The sequence below is a fragment of the Taeniopygia guttata genome, chromosome 2 (assembly GCF_048771995.1).
Source record: "Taeniopygia guttata chromosome 2, bTaeGut7.mat, whole genome shotgun sequence".
In the NCBI taxonomy this organism is placed as follows: domain Eukaryota; kingdom Metazoa; phylum Chordata; class Aves; order Passeriformes; family Estrildidae; genus Taeniopygia; species Taeniopygia guttata.
In genome coordinates, this window is record NC_133026.1 from 116,841,341 (window position 1) to 116,864,395 (window position 23,055).

The 23,055-nt window shown below is 38.7% G+C and overlaps 1 protein-coding gene and 1 long non-coding RNA gene across 5 annotated transcripts in view; one reads left to right on the forward strand and one right to left on the reverse strand.

The window, feature by feature from the left end:
- CYP7B1 (cytochrome P450 family 7 subfamily B member 1) overlaps window positions 1-23,055 on the reverse strand; it is a 125,462-nt gene that overhangs the window by 37,823 nt on the left and 64,584 nt on the right. The window contains exon 2 of one of the 4 annotated variants that reach the window (XM_072924698.1): window positions 21,590-21,656. The exons of the other annotated variants lie outside the window; for them this stretch is intronic. The gene's annotated coding sequence lies outside the window, so the exon portion shown is untranslated. The remainder of the gene's footprint in view (window positions 1-21,589; window positions 21,657-23,055) is intronic. 4 annotated transcript variants of the gene reach the window in all.
- On the forward strand, window positions 1,779-7,449 carry LOC115493906 (uncharacterized). The gene is made up of 4 exons (XR_004367105.3): window positions 1,779-1,898; window positions 3,117-3,259; window positions 5,448-5,588; window positions 6,542-7,449. It is a non-coding gene; the product is annotated as an uncharacterized lncRNA (long non-coding RNA).

Consider the following 23,055-nt stretch of genomic DNA (forward strand, 5'->3'; position numbering starts at 1 on the left):
ATGCAAATATCTGGAGTTAGGATTATTGATTGCTGTTATTTGTTCTTAATATTATTTAGAATTTTCATCTTAAAATAACAAAAAAAGAAGTAAGTGGATTGACTCACAGCCCCATGTTTTCTCACAAACTGGGGGATGTTTTTAGTTTATAAGAGCAAGTAAATAAAACCCAAATTAAAATAATAGCTGGACTCAATGGTATAAATCCACATAGCAGTATTAACTTAAATACAGCTATTTCTAGGCCAGGTAGAGATAATATCTCATTAACACTGATACACTAACAAAATTTACATTGGTGGTCACAGAATATGAACACCTGCACACGTGTAGGACTTACAAACCAGTCATTAACAGATGAGATTCCCAGGGAAAAGAGACTCTATATAATCTGAAGAGCTCTCAAAAAATGCCTTTGAAAATCAGATTAATAAAATCAAACCCTACCACTCCACCTGTTCATGGCCCAGCCACAAAATTCCTCTTGTCTGTGCTGGGATCAGTTCTGACTACAGCCAGCCACTGGACCTCTGCCAGCCACAGCAGAAGCACAGGTCTTCCAGCAGAACAGGCATCACAGCCACTTCTGTGCTTTTCCCTTTCTTGTCCCCAGACTCCCCCTCACCCCCCTCCCAACAGCTCCTCTGGATGGGCCAGAGGACATGGCCAAAGGAAGGGAAGTGCAGCCAAGACTTTGCTACGCCCCAGCAGCCCCTCTCTGCTGTTGCAGGGTCACTGGCAGCCAGAATGATTTAGAGCAGCCTTCAGGCTATTCTAACTTACAGTGAGGGACTTGACTGACTCATTGCTGCTCCAGGACTGTGGGAACATAAAGCTACCTTAAAGCCATTTCAGTCATCCCTCTTCTGAGCTGTGCTATTTTATCCTTGCCTGTGACTGAAAAAAAACCCTGAGAGTGCAGGTTGTTTACACATCTTGCAGCTGCAGCAAGTGGTCGTTTCCTTTGCCTTTCTTCTGCCTTTATTTGTTGGGGTTTTTTTGTGTCTCTTTTGCCTTTATAGACAGCTCTGGTAGTGTTCATAGCCCTGCACTCCATCTGAGATGGTGATTTATGGCAGTCTCTGCTCTATTGATTGGTCTTCCAAAGCTGAGGCTCCCGTCAGCTGCAAGGCTGTGGGAAGGCATGCTGCGCTGGAGTTTGCTGTCTGCAAGCAGGACAAGCAACATTCTTGAGGTTCCCATGAGTGCCATGCCCATCAAGAATAATTTTATAATTTAGTATCTTAATTTTTACAGAATCAAATGCTAGTGACAAACTCAACTGAAGAGACATCAACTGTTTCATTTCATTGCTTATCAGCTTTGCTTACATTTTAACTCTGATGGTACTTTGGATTAAATTTCTGCATCCATAATCTGCTTTGTATGCACAGAAAATATCAAATTATATTTACTCTACTAATTCCTGTAGCACTCATGCACTTATATATACCTTCCATATTCTCTTTCTTTTTATATTTGCCATTTCAGCTTAATGCTCTTCATTGCAAATTTTCACACTTACCTCTTTGTCCTTTTCTTCTATAATACCTTTATTAAATTAAATCTTTTTATAAAAAAATACTTCAATTTTTTAATATTATTGCTTCTTCTCTATCACAATTTAGATTTAACATTTCATTGAGCAGACAGTTTTAATTTTCCATTTCTCCAACAGTTCTTTCATTAGACTATTTCTTAAGTATTTCATTTTATTTTTCTCTTCTGTAATTTGCTTTCAACCAGCCTAATGGACTTGTCTCTTTTGTAATTTGCTTTTATTCCCTGTTACTGTTCTTCTGACTTCTCTTTGTTGCTTAGCGCTGACAAGTGTTCTTCCTCATCCCTTGTGAGTGACAGTGACAGCATTTGAGTGGTAGCTGGCAGATTTAGGAACAGTAAGTATCTGTCTGAAAAGATTTTATTTGGTTTTATTTTTATTTTGACTGTAAAATCAGACCTCTCGAATCCTAGAGCACCAGGGGGCATTGTTTCATTTAGAAAATAAAAACTGTCGTGATAGCTATTAACTTCCCAACAAGTCCACTGCAATACCAAACAGAGCCAAAGGAAAAAAAAAATGGAGCTATTAAGGCAAATGTAGTGACCAAGAAGGGTTACATGTCAAGTGTTTCAGTGCTTAAAAATGGGTATTATTCTGGAAAGGTGCTCTACAGTGAATCAGAAGTGTTGTACCCCTGACCTCCAGGCCTCTATGCCTCAATGTTCAACTATAGCATAGAGGAGGAAATAAGGAATTGGAAGTTACACTGACAGCTCCTGAGCAGAAACATGAATTTAACCAACAGTGGCAAATATTGACTGGGCTATCTAGAAGGAGCAGGCAGTGACAGAAAAGGGAAATTACATATAAATGTAAAGAAAGTGCCTGAACTGCCATTAAAATGAATGGAAATGTAAAGCAACAGGAGAAAGTGGAATGTCCCACAGGTCCAGCAGCTACATTTTTGTGAAATAATTAATAGGCTGACTTTCATAACGAATTGCAGGGTAATAACAAACATAAGTGCAGCTTCACAGTTGACTAAACTCACAATAGCAACAGGCAACCCTATTACCACTACTGAAACAATCCTGTTTGCCAAAGAAAAAGAGAAAAACAAGGCAGCAAAACTCTCTATAATTATGAGGGAAATCATCTATGTAACAACTTAACTAATGCCCAGAAGCTGAATGACTCACAGCATTAAGAAAATTAGAAAGGGTGCTCAGTAGTATTATATAATTCAGGACACGTACATTAGAATACCACAGTCTTACCATGCCAGCAATAAATTTAGGTACTATGCAGTACAGGGCTCCAAACCCTGCAGATCACAAGCAAATGCTTAATTCAAACCACAGAGAAGAACTAAGTGTGTAGCTACACACAGATTATGCATCTACATGTCTAAAGATGGATTTTTGTTATTTGGATGAGATGCATTGTTTGTTTGTGAGGTTTTGTTTTGTTTTGTTTAGGGGGGGAGTTGTTATTAGTTTTAGTATTATTTTCATGTGATTAGATGTTTGTGTAGCTTCAAGAGCTCCTGCTCTAAGTGTGTTTATAAGGAAAATTACATGAAATGTAGCCCCCTCTGAATTGTCTGCTGCAGGTGACGACCTCCTAATGGAACTGATGGACAACACTCTCTGAAACATGAACTCTGCTCACACTGCTCAATCTTGCTACAGGTCTCAGCTCAAATCACCTTGACTCAAGCCCAGGGCCAGGCCACTTGCAGACCAGAAATACAAAGTAAGAACAAGCTTGATGTCATTTACCTAACTCACTAATTTCCAAATAAGTAAATTTGGCTAAAAAATTACCCCGTTTTTAATTTGGGCCCCATTCATACCAAGAAGACTCACAGGTTCCCTTGAGCAATACCTGCTGAAACCCACAGGAGCTCCTACAAGTTCATATTTCTCCTAGGAAGACGCAGAACCCAGGAGATACTGTGCGTTGCCCAAGGTGAAGTCAGCTGGAAAGCAGCAGAAATCAGATAACAAGTTCAAATTTGTACAGCAAAGTTTTTATAGAACAACTATTTAATAAATCTCCATTCCTTTATGCTGTCTTCAGCTTCTGAGCCCCTGCTGCTCTGCATCCCAGCAACAGGGCACCACCTGGTACATAGTTCTGCTCTTCCAAACAGCATATTGATTGTCCATAAAAATGAGAATCACATGTCAGAACTTCATGGTTTGCTGTAGAGACTTCTAAAGATTGGAGAAATATATATCTATGCATATATAAATACAAATAAAACAACAACCAATACATCAAACACAAAAACTTCCTTTTATCCCTCTATATGTCAGGATTTAAAGGTTTTTTTTCCACTACTTGCAACAGATCCATTGTTTCTTTTTTTTTTTTTTTTTGTTAATAAAGCTCATGTTGACCCTTCTCCTTTATAATGAATAAACAAAAAAGAATACATTCATATTACAAATAACACATTATTACATATAACTATATTGAGCTAATTAAATTCCTGCCATTTCCTTACTATCAGTGCTGTATTTTACCTACTTGTACATTATTGTTTTACTGTGGCAACTCATATGACTTTAAATGCTCATTTTCTTGTTACATTATTAGCAACCTGTTGGTGTCTAAGTGAATACCAGATAAGTAATTTAATCTTAAGCTTCTACTGCCATCTGTAATATTAGGAAAATATTGTATGTAAATCATAATTATATACCAAATTGGTTAAGAGTTTACAGTCCTTAAAAAAAAATTCAGCAAAACATCTTGCAGTACCTCTGTATAATTTTCCATCTATACTACCAACAATATCTTTAATTTATTTTCTTGTACATTAGCATTTAAAAAATGTTTATATTTATTGTTTCCTTCACTGAGATTTGTTTTGGAAAACATATGGCTGAGTTTGAAATCCAACATTTACAATTAATAAAACTCCATGTTCTGTGAATGCTTACTTTTGGAGCTAATGTATTCAAAACACAGGTTAAAGCTCAAAAACAGGTGGACATAGTATCATTAACCCATCATCTAGATACAAATCCACCTGTGAAATTAGGAAGCCTTTGGAAGCATTTTATATGCAAAGCCTTTGAATAGATTTATGGTAAGTCTTAACATTTCTATCTGAAACACCTTTTAGGATATTTAGAGAAAGATCTGTGAACAGATCTGCATTTTTAAGAAATGCTCTGAAATCTCAACCTAGGCAACTCTCAAGGGCTGCAGTTATGTTACATCTGTCGTGTGCTAGACTGCAATGATAAAAAGGATGTTATTGTTCATTTCAATTTAATGTGTGGATAATACTGTCCCTAGGCACCAAATTTCTACCAAGGAGGTTAGATTATTGTAATATCCACATCATTAATTGCATTATCAATTTTCTTACTTTTTAAACATTTGTTTTTGGTTAGAGAAGATTATTGTACTGCTTCGAAAAATGTCTTTACAATTAATTATCTTTCACTGCAGCAAGCAACAAGGAAACGGATATTAATCATATAAGACTTTCTCAAATTGCTGGGATTATCTCCTTTTTAATTACAGGTGGCACCAACAGTTTGTGCAAGAAATGTGGCAAAATACCTATCTAAAGCTTCTGTAATATGCTTTTTTGCACTGAAATCAGTCTGCTTTCTTATTTACATAAAATATTCCAGTCTGCCTTGGAAAGGCTCTTCAGCCTTCAATACTATCTGTGGGAAGTTTCACCACAGAAAACAAACATCAGCCATCAGTTCAAATCTGCCTTGCAGCCAGTGAATCAGGGATGTCTTCATAGGGGCTTTAAACCAGTTGTGCTCCCAGACAACACTGAATAATGCCAGCATCTCATTTTCAAGACGTAACTGACACATTAAAGGCCCATGATCCTTAATTAGAAGCACTTATTGACTCAAAAATGAAGCTGATAATCCCACTAAAATGCCTGTTTTCAAACCACCAGAATATCCTTGGCCCACCAGAGACATGCTTGCACTGTCTCTCTCCACAGTGTGCCTGCAACACCCTGTCTCAACATCCCATCTCCACTGTGTGAGAGCACAGCAGACACTCCCAGCCAGCCAACTGAGCTCAGCTGCCTGAGGTGAGTTCTGGGAGAGGGAAAAGGTAAAAGTAGAGGAAGAAGGCAGAACAGAATCAAGAACAAAACAGAAGGACGTTGAGCTGAAAAAGATAGGAACAGATTTAGAAGTCACACAAAGACTTTAGAAGACAGAAAACAAGAGTAAGAAAAATGCTGAACTCCAGTGAACAAGGCAGCAGTATCTTAACCAAGTTGGTCCCTTGTAGATTTTTACGAGCTGGCCTTTACCTAGAGCCTGGCAGGGCGCCCATGGAACTAACGGAGAAATTAAGTTTGAAGTGTTAACCATGCAGCAAAATCCATCAATGGAAGGTTTAAAATTATAAAAATACTGCTCATAGGCCAGAAAGCCTGAGTCTCTGATTCACAGAAAGTGCAAGAGGCAAAAGGCATGTGTTTTTGCATACTTCTCCTACCATGCACTCCTTGGCACACACCTGCTGCTGGCCCTAGAACCAACAAGAAATCCAGCTCTGGGAGCTGTCAGTCTCACCTTGACTATTTTTTCCTTTAAACATAAAATGACAAACACAAAATATTAATAAAACACATTTGGGGAGTAGAGGAAGGAAGCTAGAAGCAGACACAAGAGAATACAGTCTTCATTCGTATGTACTCCCAGACCAAGATTGTTCATTCTGTATTTATACATTATGTAAAATCTACTTGTGATAAGAAGATAGTAGATAAGAAAACACAAATAGATAAGAAAACACAAGCTAATATAAGCTTTTTTGCAACCAGTGAAGCAGAGGTCTCATCTTGCAGCCATGGTGTTGAAACTGTACTGCTTTCACGTGTGTGCTTACTTCACTGCTCACAGTGTGATTATTGCCACAAACTCATTCCTATCTAGCTTTTTACTTCATCAGTTCAAGTTTTGATTGAAGTTTTAACCCTATTTGAGCCTTACACATGGAATTTAATTTACCCAATTCTTCTCTTTCTTTCAGGTTTTTGAATTCCTGGACAGTTTCTGAGCAATTACTTATTTGTTCATCTTAAACCTAGGCAATTGTGGGTTATATAAAGACTCTTCTACCTAGTTCCATCTTTTGGTTCAATTAGCACCAACATGGAGCCCTCCGACTGCTCAAATCTGCACCACCTCAAAGAACAACTCTCCACAACTCATCTCAGAAGGTACAGCAAGGTTTCTGTCATGCAAACCTGCATTATTTTTCTCAGAAAATGTCTGTCTCTCTCAGCATAGGCTGAACCTTCTGATTCTTGCAGGTGACACCATCTGCAGCTGTTCTAAAAAAGTTTATGAGGCAGAATTCCCACTGAACAGTGTTTGCTTTCTTATGTTATCTCCTTCAGCTATCTCCTGAGTCAAATCCTGTACGTAAGGCTTGTTTTCACTAATTCAGATCTTCAACAATATGCATTTCTTCAAGCAGACAAAGAGAATAGATAAAATATTGCTACAAAGGAAAGGCGAGCTATAGGAGGAAGGATGATGGGGATTGAGCAACGTACAGTTAAAAGCAGTAAGGCTCATGAAAAGTGTATAGCTCATGCTGTCAAATGAACTTGAAAGATTATACAGAAAGAGAAATTACAAAGAAAGCATCTTAACATGAAGTATGAGATAGGTGAACTGTAGGACGGTGCAATGGATCCATTTCACAAGGCCACGCTAATAAAAAGCAAGATCCTGGTCAGAATTACTCTGAAGTATCTATCCAAAACAGTTTGTACACTATTAAATGTGCTAGCTGGAATTTAAATTCAAAGCCTACATCTCTTTCACAGTTACTATGGAAGCGCCTACCCTCTGTATATTTCAGATCTACAGTCTTAGACTTGGCCTTCTTTGCATATTAGATTATAACAAAATGTTGTCACTTCCCAAAAATATCTCTAAAGACTGACCTTTCCCTCCTTTCATACATCAAGAAATCTCATCAAGTGGCTGTGTCAACTTGCCCCTCACAGCCACTGGACATGGTTTACTCGGGGGTGCTTCTTCATTCTGAGTACCCCTGAGGTGGGATGTTGTGGTGGGAAGAAGGCCATACCTTCTTTTTAGATTTATTCTCTCCTCTGTGTTGGGTGCAAACTTAGCTTCTCCACTAATATTCTTTATGACTTTCCTGTATTCTTGTGGAAAACAGAGTTTTCAACAAAAGCTTCAATCTGCCAGCAGTACCATCCCTCGCTGCTCAGGTGTCCCTTTCTTGTTACACTACCAGCAGTTGAGAGGAGACTGCTCCATGCTCCCAAGGCCCAGGATGGTTATACCTCAGAGAACATTGGGGATACTCTCACTTGGGCCACTCCATAGATTCCATTTTATAAAGCTAGACAGAGCCCAACTAAGATCAGTCTGCTGCTGATTTCTACATAAGGTTATATTTTCTCGGCTGATAATGGTCAAAAATGTTAGTGACCTATTGGCTGTCATTAGCCAAGACAAAACTAATTTGCAGCTTATTTTTATCTAACAAATGAATATATATCCATAAACCCACCACCACAGAATGGAGGTGACCCTTCATGGCAGATGTACAGGACAACATCCTTTATGTGCACATTTAATAAGGCTCTCATGAAGAGACCTTCCTCTGCTGAATGTGATAGCTGTGAATAACTGATACCATGCAGTTCTGTGGAGTAACAAAGGACTCTGGGGCTGTCTGCATGATTTGTCACAAACTTTGGACATACATAAACAAAAATTAATTTCACATACCCATAATTGCATCTGTTCACATTACAATTGCATCTGTCCCTGGGTTACACATCAAAGAAAGTGTCTTTGCTGAGGATAGGACCATACAATTCTATAAGACGTAACCTAACATCTTTTCCATTATGGTGCAAACCAGACTTCATAACACTGATTGTTCTAACATTTTCAAAGACTACCAAATGTTTTTTTAAGCAACAGACCAAGGAAAAGAGAACTTGGTTATTCTTATCTAGAAAAAAGCAAAAAATTGCAAATTGTTTGGAAACAGTAGACCTAAAAATTCACTGGAAGTTAGTAAAAGGAAACATAGAAGCTATTATATTTCTATATCCCCAATGGCTATTTACAGGAGAAATATCTAAACACTTAAGAGCATATATAAACCTTTATGAAACAGGTAGCTCTTTGTAGGAGTACACAGGACATAGTAAAGGGAGTTAGATAACACGTTACTGAAAATAGACCAGAGCTAAATATGCCGGCTCTGCTCACTTTCCAAACTTCTTTTTTTTAAATGCTGACCAAGCTCAGCTAGGCAAGACCTGCTTAGTGCAGTCATTTTCACATTCGCACTGAACATATCAGCTCTGACAATATATTTTTTTAATCTCAACAGCAGAAAGTAATACATAATTGCCTCTAACTCAGCCAAGAAAAAAAAAATCAAACTTAAGAAATTAAAAACACAGATACAGTATTATACAAAATTGAACCAAATTTTACAATGGTCTGATGTTTCTGATATTTTTATCTTAACACATCAAGGGTGATAGAAGCTTCTTTTTGCTGTCAAAGTGATCAAAGAGAGGTTGAGAAGGAATCTATAAACAGATGCTGCCCAGTGACAAACCTTAAAGAACAAGACTGTGGGGCCAGATGTTTGAGTGACCTTCGGACTACAGAACATGTTGGCATGGTGTTGATTTAGATAGCTGTTGGCAGGGGCTTTCGATCCAGCAGCTGAAAAAAAAATCTAAATTATGGAAATATTTTTTTCTCATCTTTCCCCTAACTATAAAAACTGAAACTACTGGTCAGTGGGGCTGATGCCTGTCAAAGAAGTTGAATTCACCACACAACCCTGCCAGTAGGTATCACATCAAAAAGGAGTTAGCTGAATGAACAAGAACATCTTCAGGCTGTGCCATTTTGCATCCCCCTCAACTTTCAACAGCTGTTTCTTGAGTGAATACAGATGCAGAATAATTATATGAAATGTTTTACATTTTCAATATACTACATCATGTAAATATGTAATCTATGATTACCTATGGGTGATATAATATAAACCACCATTAAGAAAGGGTTTGGGATGTGGAACAGGAAATAGAATAATTAATCAATAATGATGATTTTCCTAAATTATGTTCTTCATGCATGCTATATTTGTAGAATTAAAATGACATTGCTAAAAAATCCCCACAAACCCCAACAAAGTAACAACAACAAATGCAGTGATAATTGATCACATACATTTTTTTTCAAATACTAGAAGACACTGGAAATTATTATTACATGTAACCTCAGCTGTGCTGCAATTTTCTAGATCTGTCTCAGCAAGCGCTTCCATTTTTTAATCCGATTGAAGAAATTAGTCATGTACTAGGAAATACAAAAGGAAAAGAGAAAATCATCAATCCAAAATTCCAGCACTCAAGTCTGAGCCACTGCACATCACTAGAACAAATGGAGAAAGCAGAAAAAGTCTTGCTTTGTAACATTAAATGTGATTGAAGACTGTACAGTTCTTCTTACGCTTTTAGACGTTTTGTCACTTTACCTGGAGAAATATACACTGCTTATTCTGAATTGCTGCTGATGTCCAGCACTTGTCAAAACCGCTATCTGTCAAGCACTTCACAAAGTGTTGCAAAATGACAGATCAGGATGTCTGAATAGATGGAGCCCCAGGAAAAACAGAACAGATAGAAAATTCATGACTCTAAACTACATCAAAGCGACTTCTGTCAACATCATGTCAAAAGAAGGAAAAAAAGAACTGTTCATTTTAGAGGGTTTTTTTCATTATATAAACACTTTTTTCACGTATGAGCTAAGTGTAAGGAAAAATTAACTTGGTGTACAGTATGATCATTTGAATGTGCCAAAAATACTCTTTAAATAATCCAGGAATAAGGAAACTTCTAACAGTAGATACTGTCTGGCAGTTAAAACCAATGACATCCAAAAGAAATGTATGAAGAATCTATCAGCTTAAAATAGGACAAACCATCTGGCTCCAAAGAAATAAAAGTATTCTGCTATGCGTGTTTGTTGGGTTCACAGAATCCTACAACTGGATTAATTTTGTATTTCCTCTCCAATCACTTGTGATCATCTCTACTTAGTCTGTCAATTGTACAACCCCAAATCACTGTTATATTGCAGGCAGCAGATTTAGCAATATCAAGACAATACTGTAATTTAAAAAAGGAGCACCATCAGCATAATCAGATCTCTCATTATAGAAAAATATTTTAAATCATTCCTCAAAGGTTCCAGAAAATAAGCAGGTTATGATACATGACTATATACATTTAAATTATGCATAATCAAATTTTGAGAAAGAATCACACGCAGAATATTAGGAGTACTGCAGAGCTAGAGATGCTTTCTGTCTCACATACCTTTCACCATAGGCCCTTGCCATCAGTACTAACTTCAGTGGAGGTTACTAACTATTGACCTCGAGAAATCAAGAGGCTAAATGACCCTGTATAATAGGCTCGGTGGCTTTTAGAGCACTGGGAAATACAAAGAACATACACTCATCAACTTGAGAAATGGAAAGTGGTGCTTCGTGCATGATCAAGTGAGCATTAGCAAAGTACAGAACTTGCAGCAAGTTTGGAAATCTGCATTGTCCTCCTTTACTGTCTCAGTTTCATCTTTGCTTGCCAGTTTGGTTTGTGGAAACGCATGGAATGGGATGGGTTGGAAGGGACGTTTCAAAGGCTGTCTGGTCCAAGCCTCCATCCCAGGCAGGGACATCATTCTTCCATCCACTTTTTCAAAGGACCTATAAAGCTACTGCTGGCTCTGACATGAGTGACAGCTGATCCAGAAATTGAAACTTGCTCATTGACACAAATATGCTCCAATTTTCCTTGGAGAAGATGCCCTTTAACCATTGGCCAGCAAAGTTTTGCTAGCTTCAAAACGTTTGCAAGATATAAATGAGCATGAAGAGGAATAGCACCTTCTGGTTCAGGAAGGTGCTTTAGGACATCTTGTTGAATGTGTACATGGCTGGGAATTGTGATCTATTAACACTGGAGTACAGTGGAAGGCACGTCTGCTGCTTACTGTATGCAGAACTCAATACATCTTGCTTCCTACTTACAAAAAGATGTTTATTACCTGTAACTGTACAGAGGTGTGTGCTTCACAGCAGCAGTGATTGGTAATAAGCCTCCTTTTCTCATTTACATTGATAGCAAGCATTAGTGAAGATATATGCATTTCATTTCATGGTTCAGAAAGAACAAAGTATATGTATATGTGATAGCAGTGGGTGGTTAATGAAATGGTCTGACAAACATAAGCTAATACATAATCATACCAGAATGTGGACTGCAACACCTGTTCCTGCTTCACAGGCTTACAATTCTTAAAGAAAAGTTACTATTTTCAAGAACTGAAATCACTACTATTTAGACATCAATATGCTCCGAGGAAATTTTAGTCATTTTTTTGCAAACACTAAAGGGGGGAATTTTAATGATATCAAATCTCTTTTGCTTGTGTCCTAAGAGTAATGAAAACTTCACACATGCATGAAGCTCCAGTAATTATTTTAAACTGCCTTCTGTTGTCCCCCTGAGGAACACGGTGGTATTTGTTTGATGCAGTTTAATTAGTGTCAGGGTAATTAATGCTATGCTATCTACATGAGATCAAACCCCTTTCTTTGTAACACTCTGGTAACTAAGAACTAAGAAAAGGAAGTGGTTTGAAAATGTGGAAGTTTGGTAGGCTAGATTCAGAAACAAATCAAATTGCTCAAATCTGCATTTATGTACCCAAAATATTAAACACATCCAGCCAAGTCACAACTTACAAGTGTGAGAGTAGGATCATAACGCATTAGAATGGTGCTGTAAGACAGGAGACCCACTGCTACCCATGTAAGTGAAATGCTTTTTCTATGGATGTAATCAAATTAAGTGAAACATTCATGGACACCATGCACCTTGTAAGGAGTTTAAATCCTTTAATAATGAAATTATATACTTTTGCACAACCAGATCACCATAGTTATTTATAAGCAGCATGTGGTGCTACCATGTGCTGATATATTTTCCTAAATAAAAGCATCATTTGAGTTTAATGAATGAATGTGATTCTGCTTTAATGCCTGAATAAAATTTGCATTTAATTGAATGTTCAGCCTACACTTCAAAATAGTGTCCTATGCAAAAAGGACCAAGGAGGCACCAGAGTGCAGAAGTTGGAACATACAGAAATTCCAGACACACACACTGCACACACTACATAAATCCTTTTTAACTGTTTCTTTGGTAATAAGGAACTGCAGTATAAATCTCACAACACACAAACTCGGGGTGATTACAGGCTTAAGGATATAGCTCCAGTTATCTTGACTGAATAATTTGTTGTATCCTAGAGGTTGTTCTGTTTTTTCTAATAAAGAGAGGAATAAAAAGGGAAGGAAGGAGGGAAGGAGGGAAGGAGGGAAGGAGGGAAGGAGGGAAGGAGGGAAGGAGGGAAGGAGGGAAGGAGGGAAGGAGGGAAGGAGGGAAGGAAGGAAGGAAGGAAGGAAGGAAGGAAGGAAGGAAGGAAGGAAGGAAGGAAGGAAGGAAGGAAGGAAGGAAGGAAGGAAGGAAGGAAGGAAGGAAGGAAGGAAGGAAGGAAGGAAGGAAGGAAGGAAGGAAGGAAGGAAGGAAGGAAGGAAGGAAGGAAGGAAGGAAGGAAGGAAGGGAGGGAGGGAGGGAGGGAGGGAGGGAGGGAGGGAGGGAGGGAGGGAGGGAGGGAGGGAGGGAGGGAGGGAGGGAGGGAGGGAGGGAAGGAGGGAGCTTCTGAATTTTTAAGAATAGAAAAAAAAAAGTTAGAGCCACACACATAGTCTGGAAAGCATATTTTATGCAATAATATGGAGTTTCTGTGGGGCTTCTTGCAGAAAAGAAAACACTGATTTGAAGACAAACAAAGTGGCTTGGTCTTTAACATGCATGTCCTGAGGGTGCAAACAATAAAAGCTCTGTTCAGAACTTGCAAATGTTCTACCAAAAAGCACAAGCAGTAGCCCTACAGCAGTCTGCAGATTGTGTTGGTATCCATTACCATTAAATTCATGTTTGTCTTTATCACAAGAGATTTCACCAGCTAATGATGGTGGCACAGCAGGGTCTGAGGGTCTGTGCAACACGCTGCTTTTGAGGTCATCCATGACCCAACATACCCACGGATCAGCTGATCAGCAAAATATACCCCTTCCTCTTTTGAGTCCTGCTTCCTGCAACTTGGTTGTTTATCAATTAAAGCCATAAATACAAATTACTTTAATAAGGCAGGCGACATAGTAAAGCAACCTACTGAAAGTTTGCCATAAGAAGCACATGCAAAGTTCAACAACTGTGAAAGAACTATTAAAAAGGACACACAAACAAGTGACCTTGACTGACAAGCGCACTTCATCCCAGCAATAAACAGCGGCGGGGCTGATAAGTGTTCATTGGCGCAGAGAGTAATTACCTATCTGTCAGCGTTGCTGGTGTGTGCGAAATAGTATAAATGAAACATACATAATGTACAGCAATAATATCGGGCATGCAGAACCTAATGCATTATCATCATTCTCAGGGCTCAGGTTTATGTGGCTGCCACCACTGAGTAAATGCCTTCTAGCCATGATAATTTCATTCTAATCTCTGTTCCATATTATAATTTTCATAGCTAAAAGATACTGAGGAGCAATACGTTTCAATCAAGGGCTAAATAGAACACAACCTGTAACTGGGTATTTTATACACCTATATATATTTTTTTCTTTCAAAAAAAAATTTAGTCAATTTATGAATAGACTGAAATAAGCTGTAAATTTATGGATGACAAACTCTGTCTGTAGCAATGTCACAATGTCTGGAGACAGGCTTTACACATCCTCTACAAGGGATGCCAGCTTTGTCTATCATATCTCACAAAAGAATCCGACCCTCTGGAAGAATAAAGGTTTCCATACCACTTCCTAGAACGTTATGAAACAAGGTTAACTCTTAAATGAATGAAAAAGGGTCCTATTGAGTTACAAATAATAATAAAACAAGCTATTAAACAATTTATGCAATTATTTTAAATGTTGTTTAAAAATTTCATTTTATTCCATAACCTCCACAGCTAAACCACAACTGTGATGCACAAATACTCCTGCTTCCTCTTAAATATCTATTTTACAATAAAGCTTGCATGTATTTTGAAATTATTTGGGGGATCCTTATGAAGAAAAAGCACAGTGATTTAAAGGTATGCTCAGTTCCTTCCCTCCTCTCCCCTCCCCATCTCATGAGGAAAAGGGACAGAGAACATCACTCACTGCTTTATCAAAATCCATTTGACTGCATGTTAGTACTGGGGGAAAAGTGCAGTGAAACATGAACTGGAGCCCCTGTGGCACCAGCTGGAGCCTGTGTGGCACCAGTGGCCCTACCCTTACAAACTGTTGCACTGCCAGCCTCCTTCCCACACTTCCTAAAGCCAGAGGGATGCACACACCTGACACTCCATGCTCAAGAAGCCTCAAAATGGGGCTAGAGCTGAGTAGTGTGCTCCATCCAGCTGCATCCCAGGGGGCAAAATGGTGCTCCTGGGGAGCACTTTAGGGTGAGGGTGACTCCCCAGGGCAGAGGTGGGGTGCTGGGAGCAACCCTGTGCAGGCTAGAGGAGAGGGAGGGAGATGGGTGCTCAAGTCAGGGGCAGACCCCAGGGTCGCACCATGGCCCCCATCCCAGTGGGCTCTCACCCCACCTCTGAAGGGATTTCCACACATCTACTCTTGCCCTGGCCAGCCCCCACATGTGCTGGTACTCACTACAACAACACCCGTCCTCATTAGATAAGCGATGCATGTCTGGGAAGACAGACAAATGTGAGAGCTCAAAGATTAAAACGAGCAGGGGTGGGAGGTTTATGCAAACCTTCATTTCAATTTCCATTAGCAGCCCGTCTCATCATTTGCTTTTTTGACCTTCCACCTGCGAGAAACTCAACTCTCTGCCGAGGCTCACCCAGACCCAGCCCTGGTTTGCCAAGCCTTCCAGCAGTGTCCATAGTGGCAGGCAGAGCCTCTTTTGGAAAGCAGCCACCTTCAGCATCAGATTTCATGAGCAACCTCTTTGACAAACACTGATGAAGCTTCAAGTGGTACAGAAATCTGAAAGCCACAATGTTTTGCCTAGATGGGAGCTTCACTAGAGAAATTTCACATGGTTCTAAATATAACTCAACAGCAGTATTTATTTTATTTAAATGTCTCAGAACATTGCATTTGACAGAAGACAACAGACTGGAAAATTGCTTATACAAAATGCAAGAGGTAGTTGCAGTATTTTCTGGCATGTGGTATTGCTTTGCACTTCGCTGACATCCGTATGGCTGCAGCCACCCCTCACCTTGTCCCATCACCCTCTCACTCTCTGCTTTCTGACATGAGTCTTTCGACCATCATATTTCAATATCCAGGACCCAGGAGATAGCAGACATGGGGCAGCATTTGGGCTGCTGAAAGTTGTATTTTTACCATATGCTGATGGCCCAAAGTCAGGAGGGGTGAAACCCTCTACCGAAATCAGTGTTTGATCCAAGGATGGACTTATCAGAAATATATCATGAACTCAGACCATAAACATAATGCTGGTGATCTGCCTTATAAATTTAACAACATGTTACCAATACAGAAATATTACAAATTTCTTGTGAAGTCAAAAACAAAACCAAAAAAGGTCTAAAGCAGCTTTCCGTGTCCACCGTACACTAATAAAGTCATGGCTCAAAACACTGCTCCTCCTGGATTTACAATCAGGATGAGATTTAGAAAAAGAAGAATTTAGAAAAAAAGGAAATTTTTTCTGTCTGTTTGCAACAAAATAATAGTTTCTTGGAGAGGGAGAGAAAATAATAATGGGGAAAATTTTTTCTCTGAGAAATGAGGTGAAAATGAAAATGTTTTTTAACCTAGCTCAGCATGCTGAAGTGAGCAAAATAAACCTGGAGCTACTCTGTCCCACTTTCCCATCTGCAAAGCCAAAACAGCATCCTAACTGGAATACAAACCCCCCTTTGCAATGCTCTGCTGACATCCAGACGGTATACAAAATTTAGTGCCTTGCTCCCGAGTACTGCTTGCAGGTGCAATAAAAAGGAAATACAGCATGGTTACAGGCAGACAGAGGCAGGGTCTCCAGGAGCCACCACCCCAGCAGAGCACTCTTCTTTGCAGATTGTGTATCAACCCTATGAGCGATCAAATCAGTCAGAAAGCAAAACCACCCAGGGCTCAATATACTCTGACCCAGGCTGCTGCAGTCTCTCTCCCCTTGACTGTCCTGCACGCCTCCCTTGTTTCTTTTTGAATCCTGCTAGATAGGGCACTGTTCAAACGTGATGTGCATACCCCTGTAGTAGCTGGTGCCTAAAGGATAAAAGGAAAAGGCTTATTACGCTTTCAGCTAAAGTTGTTAATCCCCTAACAAGCTGAAACAGCATGTGCCGTGGTACCGGAGGCTGGGGTTGGAAGGGCGATCATCACCTACACGGGAAGTTGTTGCTACAATGGCAAACAGCATGCTTCCTTTGGGCCCTCTGAGGTACAAGGGAAACAAATAAACCCAAGGAATGACAGTTTAAATCTCAAATTAAAGACACCTTGTTTTATCTAGTATAAAATTGGGAAGTATCAGAATTAAAGACATCCAGTGTTAGTGCATACTTTTCACTTTGTTTTTACGTTAGGATCCTGCCATCACCTGTAGGCTTGTTTTCTTCTTCCACAGCCTCAGTGTATCATAGTAATAGATATTTTTCAGGGAGCAAATTAAGACTATGCAGTAAATGAGAGTGTTTTCAGCAAGGGTCCTGCCTCTAAATGGCTCTCAGGGTCAGAAATTTTCCAGCAACTGAGAGCTAAAAGAAATTGTGTTAGGGAACTGGAGAGAAGCATGGTGTGGTCGAAGGAAATGAATGGCACACCAAAAACACCTGCACTTCACGCTCTCCCAGAATTCTTATGTCATTTGTGGCAATGCTATTAAATTAAAATGTTGGCAGACATCTTAACAAATGTCTCATGCACTGGATGAAGAGTTTGCGACACCTGGAGTTTGAACTTAAGGAGGCTTAAGGCACTAAACAATGGGCATAGGTATAAAAGAGTTTGAAGCTGCAGGAAAACAACATGGTCTGCAGCTGAGGAAGGAGCCTAGGAACCAATTAGGAGGTGTTCTGCTGTCATCCTTGCTCCACCAGTGGTTCACCAAATAGAAGTGAGTTACTTGAAACTATCTCAGTTTCCCCATCTGTAAAACAGGACTAATAAAACTCCTCCATCTCCCATAGGAATGATAAGGATTAATTAATTTCACATTTAATGATCTCTAAAATACTCTACTGAAAAGTATGAAAAAACCTCTGCTGAATCTGGGTTGGTTTCAGTTGCTAATGCAGTGAGGCATGTTTCCAAGAAGTTCTTAAATCATCCTCACCTCCTCTATTACAAGCCAACCAATTACCTGAAAATAAGAAATCAGAAGCCTATCACGTGGCAATAAAAAGCTCATTATTGCTTTGCATCTAACCTTCAGGACTACCTGTCTTGAATTGAAGAGAGTCAGGAGGGCCCTGGGAGGCTCACAATGCCCTTTGACCTGTTAGCCCTGCCTTTAACATGACATGAAAAGGGATGCAGCACCCAGGAGCTGATGGTGTATTTCAGCAATGGTAACTTGCAAGCCCAGACAGGTAAAGCTGTAAAGGTACTCTGCCCCGTATCCTTACTGGAAAGGGATGCCAAGATTTAGGCTGGTTCTTTATATTTAAAATGGAATACTCAAACTGCAGGGTATTTTTTTATCGAGGTAAAAATAAATATTCTTAGTTGTCCCATTCCCTAAACCCAGCATATGAAAAACAAGAAAATGCAATGGAGAAGAAGGATACTGGTATCCTTTCATGTTCCTCTTTGCAAAGTCATGCTCTTCCCAGTATACAGACCAAGCAGAACATACAACTCATTGTTAAAATAATGCAGTGCATTAATATCTCCCCTTAAGCTGAATGATGTCAGAAGTATTCCACTGTTTTTATTTAATTATTAATAAATTCTCCAACTGTTGGTATTGCAGAAGCAAGGAAAAGTCCAATTAAAATTTGGAGTCCCTTGTAGTAGGTGCCTTCATACCTGCCTCTCATGTCCTTTTCTGTTACTGTCAAACACTGAATTTCCCCCAGTATAAATTTTCCTCTTGGAAACCACTGGCATCCTCCCTCCTAAACAGCCTTGTCAGAGAGTGGACTAAGGCAAATTACATTGAAGCCAAGAATATGCCTATTCTGGCTATTTACTTATTTAAAGTCAAGGACATTTTAAAGAGCAGCTCCGAGCTACTGTAGAGATGCCAGCCCATGATATTTTGTGAAGTATGTCTATGAAGTAAATAAAAATAATAATCATAAAAAAAACTAGCACATAAATAATCTTTAATCAGAAACATTACTCATTATACAATACCACTGAAAATCGCTGTATATGCTAGCTCTTAGTCTGAAAATAGACTATAATACACTATAATTAAAATGTTCAAATATGCATTATCCATCCCCAGAGATGAATAATTTAGGAAATTAAAAAATTCACCAGGTGCTTTATACTGACATAGGAATAGTTCCTTCTCCTGAAGTAAACAGAATTACTCTAGTGAGCAAAAATGGCATGTTTAGGCTATACATTTGGGCTTTTATTAACAAACATCTATGCTTCTCTAGTTCTCTAAAAGGTAATTTTCTTGATAAAGGCTGTCTTATGCAGCTTGCAGAACTGTAAGTATTCCCAACTGACTAGTGTGATATTATTTTTCCTCCAGGAGAGAATGATTAATAAAATATTGCCTCAGCAATGAGAGATTATAATACATTTCCAAAATAAAATAAATACATAAAGTAATATTTATTTCACATAGTTTGAGATACCTACAGAAAGTTGTATCTCATCTTGTCTAGGATATAGGTATTCTGTCACCTATACCATGCACCAGATCATAATCGCAACAATGAAAAATACCAGAGCTTTTCTCCCAATTTTTTATATAACATTATTCAGATCTTTGTAAATTTCTGATAGAAGAAGACCGTATGGCACAACCAAACATATCTACAAAATGTCTGATTTATGGAGCGTGAGAGAAACATAAACATGGAGCTGTTCCACTTTTATGAATTTATCACTTGGTATTATTTGAATGTTGCTTTATGGTTGGAACTTTGAAAAAGGCCTCACATGATCTCTCATTTCACCTCCACAGCTTAACAGTGTTAAATTCAAATCTGCACCCATAGTATGTGGAGAAGGAGGGTTATCTTATCAATATAGCTGGCTGTGCTTTTGAGCATATGTTGTACTGAACATCCAAATGACATTAGCTGCATCCAAGTCTAGCTACTATGTAAAAAGGAAAGATTAAGGGTTTAAGGTTTTTAAAAACAGACACTTCCCTTCCCTAGTATTTTTTTTATTAAAAAAAAAAAAAAGACTATGAGTATATGCATTAACTCTTCATATATAAATAAGAGAATAAAGAGCTTCCATATTCCTGTGAGAATGCTCATATAAAACAGATGCATTAATTTCAATAGCTGTGTTTTGAAATAGTTTAATTCAACCAGGACAAAGCCACTATTTTAAATATCATAATTAATGTTGAAAATATATCAGTTTTGTAAATTTTACAAAGCAATAATCCCACACTCTGACATTTAATATAACAGAAACACTTTTCAGCTGAGGAGAGGCATACACAAGAAACCATGGCCATGCCCTAGTAAGGACACAGTTTAAATCACTCGTTTGTTATCAGCCTGCAGCTTGGCATGAGTTTGAACCCAGTGGCTGGAGGTGAAAGATCTCTGTACTAATTTACTACATCACTGAAATGCTTCCTAGTCTGTCTTCTGTGACTCCAAATTAATTTGAATCTGTCTTTGTAATTTTTTTCTCTTATCCCAACATATTCAACAACAGCTTTTACTAACAGTGAAGATCTCTGTTCTTCCTCTGTAAACAGAATGGATCTGAACGGATGTCAACATCAGCTGTGTTCCTGGGATAACAGTGAATTTAATCCTCTGTATCCAAATCTAGGGTGGTGCAGCTCACATCTGCAGTTATGTAGGTTACCAGGAGCACCTTGCCTTCAAGTCTTTATATATAGTTTGCATTTGCTCCATGTTTTCAAAACCTTTGAGAGACTTGCATAGTGTTCACAGAAGACAGCCTCCTCTCCTTTAAATGTCAATGTCTCCTGACAGCTGTGCCCCTCAGGACTTCTGAATCCTGAAGGATGAATCCTATGCTCTCAGAACCAGACTCCTTCCATAACTAGCTTCCTCCAAAACAAGCCTAACATACAACCTGTGAGCATTCACATTAAAGGGAAAAAAATAAAGTGGAGCCTACTTTTTTAGAGAGAACTATCAGGGTAATTTTTCTTTAAGATGCAAACCATCATATGTTTTTTTTTTTTTTCTTTTACTTATAAAAGTACCTATAGAGCATTATAAATATATATGTACATAGTGTATATATATATATATATGCCTTAGATATATATATATCAATATACAAAATATATACACTGTGAAATTTAATACCACAGGATTGAAATGTGGAGGAATGCTTTGTGTTTTCCCCCAAGCTTTATGGTGAGTTCTGATGACACGTTGTCTTGTGCTCAATTCCAATAAATCATGATATCAGTTAAAGTTCCTAACCTTGTACAAAGAAGGAGCAGTAGAAACATCCTGCAGCACGCCATGGATTTGCAAAAAACATTTCACCTGGCCTTATCTTCAGTACACCTTCTTCCTTAAACCATCACCTGTGGTTTGTTTTGATACCAGACTTTATTTTCTTATTGTATGGGAAAAAGACTGAATTCCTTTGGGGATAGCTGAGCCCTACTGAAATCAAAACAAACACCTTCAAAAAGCAAGCAATCTCTTGGTTTCCCAGCTATCTAGAAGACAAATGGCACTGGAAACGATGTATGGTATGTTACTGCACAAAGATAAGAGTCACCTGAGATTTCAGTTTTCTGGACCTTCAGTTTATCCCAGCACAGTCACTCCTCCGAGCAGGCAAGGCCCTGAAGTGGTGGAGAAAGACAATTTCAGTCCAGAGGGTTTTTGCTAAACAGCTGGAGCTGGACTGAAGCTGGGATTCCCAGACTAATTTGAGATTTGGGACTAACCCCCTTCTGCATGGGGAAAAAGAAAGAGGCATCCAGTTCATTAGCAGAAAGGAAAAGAGTGGTATATGCAAATTGAGGCAGGATGGGCTGGGTCGGCAGGGATGATCAGTGGATTTACACTCCTTGATGTCAAAGGAGCTCTGCTAATTTTCAGCAACAGAGATCCTGTCCCATTTATCTGAAAGCTTACTGCATCTGAATTTTGCACACACTTATCTCAGCTGCACATCCATGTGAAAATGTGAATGGGTCTAAGGCAATCTCTTTACATGTACATTTATTCAATGTGCATGCCTTACATAAACACACACATCAACAAAGAAGTGACACACATTCTAAAGCTTATCATTTTACTAAGTCTCCCCAAAAAGTAATCAGTGGTTTCAAAAAACACAGCATACTCATCATATTTAGGAAATTTAAAAGCTTTGCAGGTAATACACATGTTCTCTTTCCTCTTACTAGATCTTGAAAATTCCCTCACCCTCTATTTGATCATTTGCAGCACAAAATTATGATGACACAGTGAGGACCGTCAGAAGCATCATCATCTTGACTTAGGTAAAAAAAAAACATTTATCATATCCAGCAGTCCATTGCTAAGGTCATTCTGCTAAAGAAAGAAATTGGGCCTCCACACAGGGAACACAGTGCCTGCCTAATCTTTCTTCCTCTGTTGCTGTGTCAAGAGGCAGATCTTTCCAACACACAGATCCTCACTGGACTCAAAGCTATTGCAGGGAGCTTCAAAATGAGATATATGGGCCATTCTGCTCAGCTCCTCTGAAGTCTTTAGGGCCTTGTGTGCCTGCCAGATTATAATTTGCCTCTGGCAAAGAGGCCACTGTTTTTGAGTTAAAACTAAAATCTGTGTATAAGTAACTAAGAACTCATTTTCTAGGTAACTATTCTGGTGATGCCTCTCTTGTCAAACAAAGTCTGGTGCATCAATCAGAAAAAGTCCAAACCAACAATAAATGAATTTGGGATTTCTCTTTGTTATCTATATGAGATCGTTCAAAGAGGAGTCATCTTTACATTCAGTCAATTAAGAACACGATTTAAAATCAGGGCAGACCTGCCCTCAAGACAATTTACCAATATTGTAGCTCTGCAATCAGATTTGAGTATTTTTCTTAAAAAAATACACCCAACCTTCTTTCTGTATAAAAGGCACAAATAAACAAATGTTAAATCTGACTAATGCTTCACTAGCTTCAACAGGCTTTGAATTCATTCTCACCATTTCCTTTAGGGAAACAGTCTAACAGTTTATAAACAAAGTACTATAAAA